The following is a 17,878-nucleotide window of genomic DNA, read 5'->3' on the forward strand; positions in this document are numbered from 1 at the left end:
CGGTTTTCAAGGTTGCCCTGAAAACCTGCCCTGTTTGCTGCCCTCTAGGACTGAACTGGTGCAGGTCTGACTGACAGTGTTGCGCACCATCCCACTGTACTGTACTGTATACAGTTCTGTGTTTATTTAATAAAGGAGATGTTACTGTACTTAAAATGCTTTAACATTGTATTTGTAAATAAATGTTTTTGAACTGACTGCTGAAACCAGAATGATTTAGATAGGCGCTAAATAAAAGTGCAGTGGTATAATGATAGATTCACACAGGAAAAAATATATAAGTAACTTAAACGATGTCTCAACCTTCCTGTGGGGGATATGTACAGATCCCCCTCAAATGGAATAGATACAGGTGGTTGGAAGGGAGCCACAGTCGCAGGAACATCCAAAAAATAAAAGGAAATATAATAGTGCAATATGTTGTGATAAAGCGAATTTTGAGATGTCTTGGCTCTATAGAGTGTCTACTTACAATAAGTAGGTGTATAAAAAGCGTTTTGCAAAGTAAGGTGGTGTGTAGCAGGCTGCAGAGACAGGATCCTCGCGAGTTTGAGGTGAAGGAGATCTCACTCAGGTACACATACCACAGGAAAAGATACAGAAAAGACCATAGTACAGATCGGACAAAATCAGTATTGTATTAAAAACAGGGTAAAAGTTGTACTTACAATAAGTACATAAACAATGTACACGTAGCGTTTACTTTAGAGGTGAAACCGGCGTCTATGTGGGTAGCCTCTAGCTGCTGCAACTCCCAGTCCTCCTCGTCGGATCGCGATGACTGGCGTCTGACGTCACTACCGGCGCAAGGGTGACGGCTTCCGATCCGGAACACAGAGGTTGGCAGACAGCAGGGGGACCGCAGACTAGGCTCCTTCTCCTTCTGGGCAGCTGTGCAGGCTGCAGGAATAGGCTCAACGCGTTTCGCTGTGTTACACCACAGCTTCCTCAGGAGCAAGTGAATACCCCTAGTGGGTGTGCAGTTTATATACCAGAGACAATTACTCAATAAAAGCTTGATTTTACATAGGTCCTCCTCTTAAAGGTACATGACTCTATGGTCCAAAAACGACGCAATTACACTAAAACTTTAATATTACATATCACAAAAAAATATAAGGTGCATAAAAGATGCTAATAGATATTAAAATGTTTATAATGTTTATAAAAAATGTTCATAATGTTTATAAAAAATGCCCTATACATCAATAAAACTATGCAGACTATATAGCTCAGCATGGTGGCGGAGAGATAAAAAAGGGGGAGAGAAATAAAATATGATCAGTGACATAGATAGTAGCGTATTCTTATGTTCATAAGATCTCAAAGGCTTGAGATCAAGGGGGGGGGGGGGAGGGAAGGGGACAGGAGAGAGATCTGTGGTAATGGGGATAAAGGAAGGAGTAGGTAGGGTATACAAGTGGGTACAGCAGAGATATTAGGACTATTGGACAGATGTTAGTTGATTAAGAATGGTATTATTTCAAAGTCTGCATTCAGACCGTGTGGTATTAAGGTGTTTAATTTGTGAATCCAAAACATTTCACGTTTACTTAAGTCAATATCTCTGCTGCGACCTCTCCAATGCTGTAACACATTTTCTATACCCGTAAATTTTAAACCTTTAGTGCTCGAATTATGAAACAGTGCAAAATGTTTGGAAACACTGTGGGTTAAAACTCCTCTACGAATGTTGCTCAAATGCTCTAAAATACGTGTTTTTATTGCTCGTTTTGTTTTGCCCACGTATTGGAGTCCACATGGACATTCCAATAGATAAATTACATATTCCGTGTGGCAGTTCATGTACTGTTTAATCTTAAAGGTTTCCTTCCGATTATTCCCCATAAATTCTCTTTTGTCTGTCTGTTTATATTCGCATGCTTTGCATATTGAGCATCCAAAAAAGCCCTCAAGTTTTTGAAGCCAACCTGTTTTTTTAGGGCCATCAGTTTTCCTTATGGCGCTTGGTGCAATGATGTTTTTAAGATTTTGCGCTTTTTTAAATATTATTTTTGGGTGCTCCGGAATAATATCTTTTAGTATTTCGTCATTTTGCAAAATATGCCAGTGCTTGCGTATTATTTTACAGATGTTCTTTGATTCTATATTAAAGGAAGTTAGAAAAGCAGTATCAAAAGAATTATTTTCAATAGCAGGTGTATTCTTAGGCCTAATCAGCTCCTTCCTATCTAGGCTTTTTGCCTTGGTCAGGGCGGTATCCAACATTGCTCCATTATATCTTTTCTCTAGGAAGCGTGACTCTAAGATTTTACATTGTTCTTCAAAGGTAATTTCATCGGTACAGTTCCTACGCATACGCCTATATTGATTATAAGGAACATTGTCCATCCATTGGTGATGGTGACAGCTTGAACGGAGAATATAGTTATTACTATCAACCGTTTTGAAGAACGATTTGGTCTTTAGGATACCTTCCTCTATATATATGTTAAGGTCCAAAAAGTTTAAAGATGTTTTATTTGTTTCAAAAGTAAAAATGAGATTAGAGGTATTGATGTTTAAATTAGCCAGAAAAGCATCTAACTCTCTTTGCTCGCCCTGCCAAATGAGGATGATGTCATCAATGTAGCGCCGCCATAGGACAATGCCGGCCCCCAGCACACCACCGGGCCAGATGTTATTTTCCTCCCAGTATCCCATAAAGAGATTGGCGTAGCTGGGGGCAAACCTCGTTCCCATGGCGGTGCCACACTTCTGAATATAAAACACATCCTCAAAAAGAAAAAAGTTCTTCTCCAATATGAATAAAATGGCGTCAATGATAAACTGTGTTTGTATCTCTTTTAATTCTGGGTCTTGGCTTAAAAAATATTTGACAGCTTCACACCCTAGATTGTGTCTAATGGAGGTATATAGTGCGGTAACGTCTATGGTAGCCATAATGAAATCTTCCTTCCATTCTAAATTATCTAATAGAAGCAATATTTCCGTCGTATCTTTGAGGTAAGATTTCAATGTTTTTACATAGCTTTGCAGGAAAGTATCTATATATGCTGAGAGGTTCGATGTAAGGGAGTTAATACCGGAAATTATCGGTCTTCCCGGAGGATTTACCAGACATTTATGTATCTTTGGTAATATATAAAAGATAGGTAGTTGCGGGGTCTCGTTCAGAAGAAAGTTATACTCATGGTCTGTAAGGATACCCTGATCTTTACCTCTATCTAAGAGGGATTTAAGTTCCTTAAAGAATATTTTGCTGGGATTTTTGTGTAAGATCTCATAAGTATTTACATCACCCAATAAACGGTTGGCTTCTTTAAGATAATCCTCTCTGTTCAAGATAACTATTCCTCCTCCCTTATCTGCTTGTTTAATTACCAAATTGGTGTTTTTAGTGATTTCCTCTAGAGCTGTTTTTTCAACCTTTGTCAGATTGTTTTTACCATTTATCTTTTTGTTTTTGGTTAGTTCTTCAAAATCTTTTGTTATTAGATTGTAAAATACGTCCAAATGATTACCTTTAAGGTAAGTGGGGTAAAATGTAGATTTTTTCTTTAAATTGGTATGTTTAAAACTATCTGCCTCTTTTAAGATAGAACATGCACAACTTCAGTCCCTGAGGGCCGCATACAGGCACGGTTTTCAAGGTTGCCCTGAAAACCTGCCCTGTTTGCTGCCCTCTAGGACTGAACTGGTGCAGGTCTGACTGACAGTGTTGCGCACCATCCCACTGTACTGTACTGTATACAGTACTGTGTTTATTTAATAAAGGAGATGTTACTGTACTTAAAATGCTTTAACATTGTATTTGTAAATAAATGTTTTTAAACTGACTGCACCAATATAAGAACATGTTGATTTGTCTTACTGTACTGTACATTGTTTCCATTTGCTCCTTTGATAGTACTATATAACAAAATACAGAGTAAGAAATGTCGAGGCTTGCTGCACTGTTTTTTTACTGCCTGATCGCGCAATTGGCGTGGGAACTAGGGCAATTGGTGTGGGAACTAGGTCAATTGGCGTGGGAACTTCTGTTCTAGGGCACCTAGAGATAAAATTCATTTTGCCCTAGATGTTAGGAACCCCCTCACTTGACCCCAACAGGGTCCAAGCAGTAATGGTGGCGAGAAGTCAGGGTAATGGTAAAGTTTAGGTTTCTGCCATTGACTTGCATGGCAGAAACAAAAAGACACTTTGATAATGTGCTTTTAAACTGTCTTTTGGTTCTCCGGTTCCGGGGGTCGTGGAAGGCTGATATTTTGCCACTATGGCAAGGGTCCTTCCGCATGAGGACCAGGCGAATTACAACCCGCTCAGACCCACAGAACGGATTATTTTACATTATATTTATATATTTTTTATTTAAAAGATATTAAAGAATGTACTGTATTGTATTTAAAACATGTGACTGTAAACCATACTGACTGACAAATGTTTTCACACCCTGATGAAATATCAGTTTATTCTCAATTCTCACAGTGCTGTGCACATCAGATTAACATTTCAAATTCGAGAGGGGATTTTCCAAAGCGTTACCGTAAACAAAACAGGCCTCTAAGGGTTGGGGGAGGGGGATGGTGTGATTAGACGCAGGCGTACTGAGTGTTTGTAGCTCGGCTATGGGTGGATTAAGAACACAATGGCAATATGCAGAAGATTAACAACCCAGTGGAGAGAGGGGGTTGGTAGGATAGGGTGACTCAGCCGATTGACGCTTGGCTAGGGAGGGATTACAAACACAATGACAAAAGTACTGCAACTGCAGAAAATGAATGACCCTGGAGGTGTGTGGCTGAAATAGTTAACAGCATTGTAATTTCAAAAGGCAGTTCATCATAATAATTTGATGAATAAACCCCCAAATACAACCCCCAAAGACAGTACATAAAAAGCATGTCACTTTAACTCCCTGTGCCCCATGCACCAAAAACAAACAGTAGATTTTCTATATACTGTACAGTATATATATACTGTTTATATATTTTAAATTAATATTCATACAGTATAAACGTCCATTTTTCATGTATTTCCATGTTTTACAAATGTTTTGTAAATGTTTCTCCGATTTCAATCTGCCACAAAAATTTAATAAAAGCTGCAGTATGTACTGTATTATTGTGAGGTTTTTTTACACAGGACATGCACGACTCCAGTCCCTGAGGGCCGCAAACAGGCACGGTTTTCAAGGTTGCCCTGTACTGTAGCGGTAAACCATACACCTGTTGATGGTTTGAATTGCTGTGCACTTTAAATGTTTCAACATTGTACAGTGTTTGTAAATAAATGTTTTTGTACTGACTCCACCAATAAAAGAACATGTTGAATTGCCTCACATTGTTTCCATTTGCTCCTTTGACAGTGTAACACATGTAGAGGCTTGCTGCACTGGTTTTTTACTGCCTGACCGCAAAGCCGCAAGATCGGCAACATTGTAAAAAAAGAGCAATGAGCGCGCAATTGGCGTGGGAACTAGGACAATTGGCGTGGGAACTTCTGTTCTAGGGCACCTAGAGATAAAATTTTGCCCCTAGATGTTAGGAACCCCCTCACTTGACCCCAACAGGGTCCGAGCAATAATGGCGGCAAGAAAGGGTCACGCCGGCGAGGAAGGTCCTACCATTGAGCGTAATGGCGGAGAAAGCTTTGAAACGGCTAAGTCAGAATGAGCAGAAACCTGGAACCCACAACTCCGGTTCTGTTCAACCTAGAGGGCTCAGATTCGGTCACTATGTAGTCCTAGTTGCGGCAGGATTGCATGGCAAATTGTGACCCTCTCGTGGCAACAGAACGGAGTCAGGGTAATGGTAAAGTTTAGGTTTCTGCCATTGACTTGCATGGCAGAAACAAAAAGCCACTTTGATAATGTGCTTTTAAACTGTCTTTTGGTATCTCCGGTTCCGGGGGTCGTGGAAGGCTGATATTTTGCCACTATGGCAAGGGTCCTTCCGCATGAGGACCAGGCAAATTACAACCCACTCAGACCCACAGAACGGATTATTTTACATTATATTCGCGCAATTGGCGTGGGAACTACTTAGGGCCTCGGTCAAGTTCACGGACAATTGGCATGGGAACTTCTGTTCTAGGGCACCTAGAAATAAAATTCATTTTGCCCCCCGATGTTAGGCACTGTATACCACTGTACAGTATACTGTAGAAGACACATAATGAAACGATACTGAATATGTAGAATAAATGCATAATTTTATTTTTTCGGGTTTATTACACAGTATACTGTACGGCCGGAAAACATCAGCATACAGTACAATATTATCCATCGAAATCCCCCCATTAGCCGTTTTCTTTTCTGAGGAAAAACAAAAAGAAAAGTTTTAATGTACAGTAATGGTCAGCCCCCTAAAGAAGTACCCAGCCAGCCCCACCAAAATAATACGGCAACAATACAGTACTCACCATAGAATTTCCCATTCAGCTGGCACCGGCTCTGGTCCATTGCCAGTCCAGCTTTCTTCATCATCCACGTCGATAATTTGCAGCGGGACTAGTCCACCTGTAGTCAGCTGGTGAGGCTTGAAATCGCTTAGGTACATGCAAGCTTCATCAAAACTGCACGCAATATCCGACTCAGGCTAAGGGTTGTCACTGACGGTGGGACCGTCATTGGAAGCCGGTGCTGGTGCTGGTGCTGGTGCATTGCTTGGCAGCGACTGTCGTTTCTTAGTTGGTTTTAACATGACCCTTCGCCTTTTGCCGCCTTCATGATCATAGATACAGGAAAATGCCGGTGATACACACCAATACCCTCCAACAAATTGTGGCTCAATCCGATGAAAACAGGGGTCGCTACATAACCTTTTCCTTACTGCACGCTTCCACGTATGAGGAGCTGGCGAAAATTTGTAAAAGTCATAGTTTTCGATAAAATACTGATAAATTTGAGCAACTGTTGCCATCTTATCATCTGTTGCATTAATCGCAGCCCATATCAAATACGCGTAACTTCTGTCGGGTTTTTGGAAAGCGGGCTGCACTTGAACACTCATGGCAGGCGGCGGGTCTCTGGAGAATACAGTAACTGAAACTGGTCTTTGTCTTTCTTTAATATGAAAAGCCTAAATTGATACATTTTTGCAACTCTTCCTTCAGTTTCAAGGCCAAGGCCAAGTTACAATGGCACACTGTGGTACAGTATCTTTTTTAAACGATTTACTGATTCGGCGCATTACAATTCATGAATTTCTGCCATCTGGCGGACACGCGAAGCATTGCAGCCTATTAAAATCTGAACCATTATCAATAAACGCATCAGCCGGGCATGACCCGTGGCTGGGAACGCAAGGTGAACGCGGCATGCACCAGGTGAACAGCGTTGCATTCCAGGAACAAGCCAGGGACAAACCGGTGATTTGTTAGAATAAAGTCTGCCGCAGCAGTATGTAAAATCTAAGCTCCATGCTTGTCTGCAAACAATGAATAAGTGTTCATTATCACTGAAAATAATTATAAGATGCTAATTGAAAAACATGTGACGTCAAGATTCTTAAACATTGTTTAAATAAAGTGAAACCGAGGTTTAGAATGGCAAAATTTGTTATGTACGCAACTGTGTGCAATAGGATTTGAATTAATCGATTAACGATAATTGTTATTAAATCATTGAAGCATATTGACGTATTAATGGGCTTTTCAAGCTTCAATTGTTAACATAAATGACATGTTTTTTTTAAACAAAATGTGCATCAATACAATCAATCTGTACAAGAAACTTTTTTCTAAGTCCCGTCTCGCCGCTCATCGCCGCTCATCGCCGCTCATCGCCGCTCATCACTGCTCATCCCCAGCTTCTTGCCAACTTTTTGTACTGAAGCGATTTGGAGAGGAATTGTCAATTCCAGAATGTCGAAAAGCTGATCGGGGCTACTAGAATTAAGTGAGTTTAAAAAAGTGTCAAAAAGTGACTTTTCACCGTGCGTCTGCCGGAAAAAAAAAATTGGCAAACAAAAAGGCAATTTTTCTGTTCTCGGCAGCTTCTCGCTGCTTACTGAATCTAAACTGCATTTTTGGTGAGAAAGTGGCGAAAAGTGGCTTTTCGCCGCTTACTGCATGACCCCCCAGGTCTCATGATATAAAGATATACGTAATAAATGTATATTGTTTGTGTGGGGCCGAGTAGAATGAGTACCGTTTAGTTGTGGGGTTCATCAGTCTCCATGTGTCTACCAGCCCATCCATTCTCATATTGTGTTTAAGGGCTTTTCAATTTTTCAATTTGAGTGATGTTCTCTTCCCGTGGATCTCGCCTTATCTTTGTTACTATCTGTAACTGTGTTAAAATAACCTCCAATTATTAGATAGCCTTTCCTATTTTGGCTGATCGCGTCAAATGCTTCATTGATAAAGATTTATTGGTCGACGTTAGGAGAGTATAAGCATGTTATGGCTAGTTCTGCTGTGCCTATTTTGCCTGATATGATTATCATTCTTCCTAGGTCTCTTTTTTTATCTTTTATATAGCAAAGTAAACACTAGTTTTAATCAGGGTAGCTACTCCTGTCTTTTTGTTTATCGCTGGAGAGTGGTAGATTTGGTGCAAATTTTTACCCCTTAATCTAATTATATCATCTCTGTTTAAATGTGTTTCTTGGCTCATATATATATTCCCTTGTTTAGCTTTAAAATCCCTGAACATGAGCCTCCTTTTCATAGGTGAGTTTTGACCCTTAACATTCTGGGGGATTACTTTTAAGTGGCTAGCCATAACTCTGCTTGGGGTAATTTATAGAGGGTTTCTCTGAGACCAATCAGCGTTATCAAATTACTAGTTCACGCTGAAGTATAAACCAGGGCCCCTGAATATAGGAGCAGATGCCCTATCCTGAAGACCAGGGCTGAGCCCCACTCCTGACAATGACGACTGGGAAGAGAACCCGGGATCAGGGGTAAGAGCAATGTGCAGCATGGCTGCAGTCATAGCAAATAGGGTGGCCTTCTCAGAATTATAGACTTTTTAGGATGTCAATCTAGGGCCATCCCTGCCGCTTACTGTGATCCAGAAGGGATGAATATCACTCACGATAAAATCATAGCGTGGCCCTCCATATGGCCTGAATATGATTCAATATCAGATCCGGGACCCCATAGCTGGCATTATCCATCAAGCTGTCCAGAGAAACAAGCCTGCAATTCTGAAACGTGCTCCTAGCGACATGGATTCCATTCTCATGTGAGAGGCCGATAAATTTGAGTTCGACAATGGGCTACTCTATCGGGTGGTGCAATACCACAACCACCCGCATAGACGACACCTGGTTCTCTCCAGGAACCTACATTATATGGTCCTGAAAGCCTTGCCCGATGAGTATGGATATCTCATGTGGAAAAAACTTTCGGACTCGTCAGAGAGCGTTTCTTCTGGCCAAAAATAAACGAGTCGGTGGAACGACACTGTCGACGGTGCTCATGGTGTATTCAACGCAAGATGCTGCCTACCCGAGCAGCACCAATGGCCCACCTAAAGAGCTCAGGTCCCATGGAATTGATGTGCATGGATTTCCTGTGCATCAAGCCTGATGCCCAAGATATCAGTAACGTGCTGGTCATCATGGACCATTATACCTGATACGCACAAGCTTTCCCGACCAAAGACCAGATGGCCATTACGGTGGCGAAGATTCTATTGGAAAGGTACTTCGTGCATTATGGCATACCCAACCGCCTTCATTCCAATCAAGGCCAGGACTTTGAAAGCAAACTAATCCGGGAGCTACTCAAAATCCTGGACATCACCAAGTCTCGGACAACCGCGTACCATCCAGAGGGTGACGCTATGCCAGAGCGATTCAACTGGACCTTGCTGGACATGCTAGGCATGTTGAAAGGTGCTCAGAAAACATAATGGAGCCGACATGTGGAGACTCTGGTACATGCGTATAACTGCACCCGACATGAGTACATGGGATTCTCTCCATACTTCCTTATGTTTGGGCGAGAAGCCAGGCTGCCAGTGGATATACATCTACGAGTATCAACAGACGGAATATACAATGCAATGCACTTTAAATACGTGCAAAGACTTCAGGAAAACCTGCAACTGGCTTACCAGCTGTAAGGAATCAGGGAACGGGTCCTCCGCAGCACGCTCCCTTCTTACCTTCCACTGCACAACCTCTTCCTGCAAGGATTCTCAGGGACGTCCCCCACGGCGTGCATCCTCTTTGCGCCCACCCACAGAGGACTTTCAGGAATTCCACAGAGCTTGGATCTGCTCCTCCGCCTGTGACGCTTGGCCGCCCCACCTGGCGCGCACACGTGATGCACGTGTACCACTCCCAAGCTACGCATCAACTCTGATCAGCTTCATCTATCTCATGCACCATTCACAGCCTATCCCTGCCTCTGTTGTACACACACCTCTGCTCCTCCCCTCTGCCCCATTGGTTCCCTTTCGCTATAAATGCTCAGCTAGTGCATTCACACTTTGGTTGAGCATAGTCTTAGGTGACTTTGTGTTCTGAAGTGGGTGTTTGTGAAACAGCAAAAGGGGAACCAATTACAGTGGGAGTCTCTAAGGAAAAGTCTTGGAGTCAAAGGCAGAAATCTCAAATGTCTGAGGGGCAGCAGTGATTACGCTAGGTACTGTAAAGGGTCTAGAGAAAAGTGCACTGGTCACTGAAATGGGCATGTGAGAGTTTCTGCTAGGTACTGCAACATGATTAAGAAACTTTGAAAAAGATAACATTGACTCTGAAACTGGAGCTTTAGATGCAGTGGCAGGAAACTCAGACATAACAGAGAGGGTACTCTTCAAAACAGGAGTTTTAACATTAGTGATAGACATATCACACACTACAGGGGAGTCAGAGAAAGGAAGTCTGCTTTTACATCAGGAGTTTTAGCAGTAGCACAGGTTAGCACAGGAAGTGCTGGAGAATCCTTAGATACAGTGTCAGGGAGCTCAGGTTTTGCAAGAGAATCAAAGACAGATAAGCTGATCTCTGAAGTGGTAGATTGAGAAGCGACAACAGGGGAACCAATAGCTGTGGGGGGCTCTAAAGAAAAAGGTTTGGAGACGAAGGCAGGAATTTCAAATGACTGAGAAACAGAAGTGGTTACCCTAGGTGTAGCAGAGGGTTTAGCGAAAGGGACTTTAGCATACTGTCTCATGGCTAGGGCGAGAGCTCTTTCAACCCGGGCCTGTATTTCAGAAAAGGTCTCAGGGGTCTTAGTAGCGGGGGCCTTAGGGTCAGTCAAGGGGAGCTCAGACGTGGCAGGAGAGTCAGAGAGAGTAGAATGTGCCCTGAAATCTAGGGTTTGGGAACTAGCAAGGGTTAACGCAGGTACTGCATGAGAGTCAGAAAAAGGGGTTCAGTAGCGGGATTTTCAGCGCTGATAGACTGTGACAGGGCAGCAGAGGTGGCCCGAGGGCGATCCATCTGTCTCACGCTCTGGTGTGAGAGTGTAAACCATCTTCCAGACTGCAAAGATAGAAAAACAAGGGGAGCGCAGATCAGCAGAAAACAGCAACAATAAACAGGTAAGTATAGTACACTATACAAAATGACTGAGAGTCGGAGATGGTACAGTAGAATAAGTACATTTTTACAGATACTCATACGGGCCTGTGTGAGCAAATGACTCTCGGGGCTTAACTCTGTAGAAGGTCCTTTCCTGGAGTTATACGCCTTCCTCTTAGCTACTGGTAAGCACACGGTAAGCACACCGGATCCTCAGGATACTCGGTTACCCCCAAAGTGAAAGAGAGGAACCAGAGGTAGGTATCAGTGTATATACTGATGAAAAACTGATGGGGGGGGGATATTAAATCATCTCCAGGGAGACAATGAATTAATATAAATATATAAAAAATATATATCAGATACTCACACGGGCCAGTGTGAGTTAAAACCCATAAGGGTTTAACTTTAGTATAGTTGTTCTGCTCCTTGTTATTCTAACGGCAAATCCCCAATATCTCCAAAGATTTCACCAAAATAGATGGAGAATCCGAGTATGGTTAAAGGTGATTTAATGGTAATAAAAGACTAAAAACACATACAGTGGATCGGCAGGGTGTAGACAGTCAGTGCGGGTGCTTTCCTTGTAAGCAGCTCCTTTTCTCCGGCATCTGCAGTACGTCAGAGCGTTGGAATGCAAAGATGGCGTCTGGAACACACCACTTACTTCCTGGCTACAGAAGCCTCCGATGAACAAAAAACAACTACAGGATCGAGTTTTCAGACAGGGACCGGTTTTCAGAAAAGGGCAGTCTCTTGGACAGGGGCAGTCTTTCAGAAAGGGCCAAGTTTTCAGAGAGGTACTGGCCTAAACCCACAAACTCAGCGGGGTCTGGGTTTGTTGGGCTGAACATAATGTAACGGTTATGCTCACCACAAACCTGGACCAGACCGTGGGGCTGAGGTGGGGATAGGTATACACTGACCTTAGACCATGAAGCCAGATGCGGGTTGCGAATTCCATGGTCAAACATAGCCGGGTCAAGACTGGAGAAGGTAGAATAATCGGTAGACAAGCCAGGGTCAGGGCAGGGGGCACAGGAACAAAGGTCGCGGTCACGAGCTGAGGTCATCATTAGGAAACAAGGTAGAAGTCACTTCAGCATAGAGAGCAGGACACTAGAACTAAGCTGCTTCAGCGAAGAAGGGCAGGAAATGCACCGCTTCAGTGCAGAGAGCAGGGAACAGGAACTGGGGATCCAGTGCTTCAGCACAGAACAGCACCCCCTAGCTGGGTCCAGCCGAGAGTGGTGGAGGCCACTGGAAGTTCACTGGGAACAGGAACTGCAGACTAGACAAGAAAAACTGAGGGCTTCAGTGTAACCGCTTCAGCACGGCGGAGTCTGCCAGTAATACAGAGGATCCAGAGCTTCAGCACAGAACAGCACCCCATAGGCGGGTACAGCTTAGAGTGGTGGAGGCCACTGAAAGGAGGAGGATTGCAGAAGGAATAGTACAGAGGATCCAGCGCTTCAGCACAGAACAGCACCCCCTAGCCGGGTACAGCTGAGAGTTTGTGGAGGCCACTGGAAAGTCATGGGGAACAGGAACTGCAGACAGGACAGAAACACCGAGGGCTTCAGTGTAACCACTTCAGCACGGCGAAGTCTGCCAAAGACTAGGAGCTATGGCAAGAAGGCCAAGGGAGGCCAAACATAGATGCTGTGGCAAGCACAGTTACTTGAGAAAGTCTATGTTCAGCAACTTCCTGTCACGCTGCGCTCATCACAAACAGGACTAGACCGCGGGGCTGAGGTGGGGATGTATATAACCATCGCCCTACAACCACGGAGCCAGGTCCGGAATGTGTTGTCGGAGTCGTGGAGCTGGGTCGGGGCAGGAGAGTTCAAAGAAGCCGTGGTACTTACCGTCATCCGGGGTTGGAGAGAGAAGAATCGTCGTATCCAAAGCTATGATCAAGAAGAGGAGAGAGAAGAATCGTCGTTATCCGAAGCCGTGATCGAGAAGAGGAGAGAGCGGGGGTCCAATAACAAGCCGAAGTCCAGGGGTAGAGAAGAGACAGGTCCAGGTACAAGCAGGGGTCACAACATGAGTCAGGAAAGGCACAGGAACAGACAAGATCCAAGAAGCAGCAAGCACAGCACAACAGTGTTTATGTCCAGCAAAGTGAAAGTGAAACAGGAAGGCATTTAAAGGGGAAAGCACCAATCAGGAACTAGCAGATGATGACCTCACACATAAGCCACGAGCCGATAGGGTAGTGCAGGATTGGCTGCTGGTGTAGCACAGCTGATGCTGCTAGTGTTCGTTGGCGTGCGACGTGCGCGCGTACGAGGAGTGCGACGCAGAGTGGGTGCCGTGGTGACACTGTGGGAGCGCGCCTCCGCGGATGAAGCATTGCACAGCTTCGAGCGCACCGATAGCGGTCTGTGAATGTCAGAGGTACAGCCGCGTGACGCGTGCTGGGGGCGGAGCCTGGCGGCGATCCTGACACCTCCTGGGGAGAGGGGCAGGAGTTAAATAGAACAGGCAGCCAATGAGACAGAGCTGCATAGGAGGCAGCAAGAAGCAGGCTGCAGTCTAATTGCAGGAGCAGGTGATTCTTGATTGCAGGTTTTAGACAGGGGTTTTTCTGGAAACACTATAGCTCTGTAAGGATGAGTTCCAGCCAAACCCAGGAGCGGATTCCTTACACCTCTCCAACCTCAGATCACGGCAAACGGACTTGACTATTCTGAACTCTCCATTCCAAGACTTTGGCAAGTATCCACTAACCCAGTCTCTCCAACACAGATCCGGCTACATTTGACAATCTGCCTGCCAGGCACGCTTCCGCCGCTGTGGGTGCATGGTTTATTACTTCCCCACCTCAGTATCGGTGTCCTGTCTTGCTTGTGGGCAGCGCAAGCGTTACAGTGTGACAAGAAGAACGCGGATACGCTTCTCCCACATCGTTCTTATGACTGCCCCATTGAATTATTACTGGGTGCTGCCAAATGCAGAAAACCATCAACAAATGTAACGTAAGCCACACATTTTTATACACTTTGCAAATGTAACTCCACCCTAATTCTTCCACTTGCTCCATAAATCTCATCGCAAACAGACACAGACACACCCGGACATTATGCAACTAAGATTACTACATAGACGCTGCCTGGCGCAGGTAAATATCAGCACTAGACGTGACAAAATACAGTCACGACTTTGCGTCAACATTTTGCTTTTGATACATATAGCCCACTGAGTTTATGACACATGGCAACATATAATACTCTTCTTGCTCCAGGAAGAGAAGGAGTGAGCAAAAAAGAATGCTTTTCATCCACCACTGACACCTAGCATACTTTGCTCCTGCTAATTTATAATAATCTTTTCTCAGGTCAACTTGAAGACAGTCCTTGCAGAGTGTATATCTCCACCCATACTTATAACTTTACGATGTACAGTATATGTTTTCTTCTAATTGTGCTGCCACAGTACATTGAAGTATCAAAAGCTCTGTACAGTATTAAATGTAAGTATGAAAAACTTGTCTGTTTATCCCTTTGCATGTATCACAGAATAAGGTACATCAAATTTGATTGTAACTTTTAGAAATTTAAACTGGGTCAGAGTTTCTCAATGTGAACAGTGGTTTTGCCACAACAGTGAGTAGTGTTCTAGTGAACGAAATGAGATACTGTATGTGATCCTAGTATTCTCTAATGGTTATTAGATACAGGACATACAGTAAGCACTGGTAATGGAAAACAGATCATTATAATTTCCACAAGTTATGCAACAGGAAAAGGTGTGTATTGATGTTATCCTTAAATTACATAGCAACTAATAATTGCTTCTATTTCTCCATGTGTAGGATGTTATGTGCAGGGAAATTTATGTAGGTTATGCTTCTTATGATCCAAAAAAACAATAGTAAAAGGTATACAGTATGTGTATTTTTCATATCTGCTTGTATAGAACATAATATATACTGTATCTTAGTATGTCCCCAAAATTATGACATATACTGTAAGTAACTCTCAAATGTATTCAGGAAAACTGGTGCGACAATGTTTATTCAGGGATACTCCATTTCTAGGAGAGATAGACCAAAGAGAGGAGGAGGGGTGTTATTTTATATTGCAGACACCTGACAATTTACACTGTTAAATTGCCCCCCAAGACCAACCTCCTTTGAAATCCTAGTTGGCAGAATCTGCCTCCCCTTTTCTAAGCCCATCCTGATTGCTGGCATCTACCACCCCCCTAAAGCCCCTCTACAATCTCTGACTGATATCACCCAGTTTCTTGGCTCCATTTCCTCTCTGAATGAGAAGAGTGAGCTGCTAGTTCTTGGGGATTTCAACTTCAATTGGCTTGGCCCTAAAAACCACAAAATCCACACACAAATCAAGTCGCTTAACCTATCGCAACTCATTTCCCAACCCACACGAACAAACCTGAAATTGCACAACCATTCCTTGCTTGACTGGATTCTCTCCTCAAATCCCAGCAGAATCCAATCCTCTGGCATCCTTCCTGACATTTTCAGTGACCATGCAATAGTGTACTGTGTAAGGAAAATTAAACCGCCCCAATCAAGCCCTAAAGTTCTCCTCACTAGAACATTTAGAAACTTTAACCCACAACAGTTTCTGGCTGACCTTACCAACTGCCCTTGGCACAGAATCGATTTAATTCCTGACCCTGATTCTGCGCTCGACTATTTCCAATCCGAGTTTTTAAAACTCTGTGATACCCATGCTCCACTACGCAGAATAAGGGTACGGGGTGCCCATCTTCCATGGGTTACACCTGACCTTATAGCACTCTACCAGTTCAGGGATGCCTTGTGGAAAAGCCACAAAATAACTGGTACTACCAAGGATCTCAATCACTACAGATGCCTGCGGAACATGTGCACAAGGCAAACAGGGCATGCAAAAGCACAATATTACTCTGACAATCTCCTCCAGAACACATCAAACCCAGCTAACTTCTGGAAGGTTATCAACAACATATTCAAGCCTTCTAACCATCAACAGCCAAGTAATATCACTAAGGGCGATATTACTCTGACAAACCCCACCGACATTGCAAATGCATTCAATGATTACTTTGTGGAGTGTGCTACTAACTTATTAGTAAAACGCAACCCAAACCACATACCTGAATCTCATCCTGGGAGTACCCCTATAGCCCCACCCCCTCCCAACATTGCCCACAATTTTCAATTTGGCCCAGTATCCGAAGAGGAGATTACACAAGCGCTCCTCAAATTAAAACTAAGCAGCCAATGTGGACCTGACTTACTACAATCTAGGTTCCTAAGACTTGGTGCCCCAGCAATTGCAAAACCAATTGCTTCCATAGTCAACTCTATCCTGTCTGCTGGCCTGGAAAGCTGCCAGAGTTGTCCCAATCTTCAAAAGTGGGGACAAAAACACTGTCTCAAACTACAGACCAATCTCCCTTCGCCCAATCCTATCCAAAATCATGGAAAAATGTGTCCTCTCCCAATTAAGCGATTACTATAACAAGACAAATTTCCCTAGCCAATTCCAATCTGGCTTTCGCCCCAAACACTGTACCATAACTACCCTGCTAAAAGTTTGCAATGAAATCCAGTGTGGAATGGAACGGGTTCAATTCACTGGTGCAGTATTCCTAAATTTTGCAAAGGTTTTTGATACTGTTGATCATGCTATCCTGCTCAACAAACTCCAGAGCTCTGGAATACCGAAGCATGCTTTAAGCTGGTTTCAGTCCTACCTATCAGGTAGATCCCAACATGTGTCCATCTCTGGCTCTAACTCTAACCCCCTGGCTATCACCTGTGGCGTTCCGCAAGGCTCTGTTCTGGGGCCCCTACTCTTCTCAGTGTTCATCAATGATCTTCCCACAGCTTGTCAGGAAGCCTCAATACACATGTATGCAGATGACACAATCCTATATGCACACAGCCATAGCCTCTCTGACCTTCAACACATACTTCAGTCTGACTTTTTCAGACTCGAAAACTGGATTTCCCAAAACAAACTGTTTTTAAACACTGACAAGACTGTAACAATTGTGTTTGGGACCAAGATAAGGGCTCTATGCAGTAAGCGCCGAAAAAGTGCAATGGCCAAGCTTACCGATTTGGCATGATGTTGGCGATTTTCCCTCTCCGTATGCAGTAAGTGCCGAATCCCTTCAGAATCAAGACGAAAACATTTCCGCCCACTCTCACGATGATTTGCCGATCACACACAGGTGTATCGGCGTGCATGGCGGGGTGCTGTTAGGTTCGCCAATCAAACTTCTTGCTGAATCAGGCGAAGCAAGCATGTATTGGATAGCGCAGCCTATTTAAAGGCAACGTGTACTGTTAATCATTCTCTGTGTTGTTGGGAGTGGGGGTTCAATAGGAGCTTGTTAGGTGTCCAGTATGTTTTACAATTGTTGTTCAGCTAGTCATGGCTGATTGGAAGGTGGCAACCTCCTAC

The sequence above is a fragment of the Ascaphus truei genome, chromosome 7 (genome assembly GCF_040206685.1).
Source record: "Ascaphus truei isolate aAscTru1 chromosome 7, aAscTru1.hap1, whole genome shotgun sequence".
Lineage (NCBI taxonomy): Eukaryota > Metazoa > Chordata > Amphibia > Anura > Ascaphidae > Ascaphus > Ascaphus truei.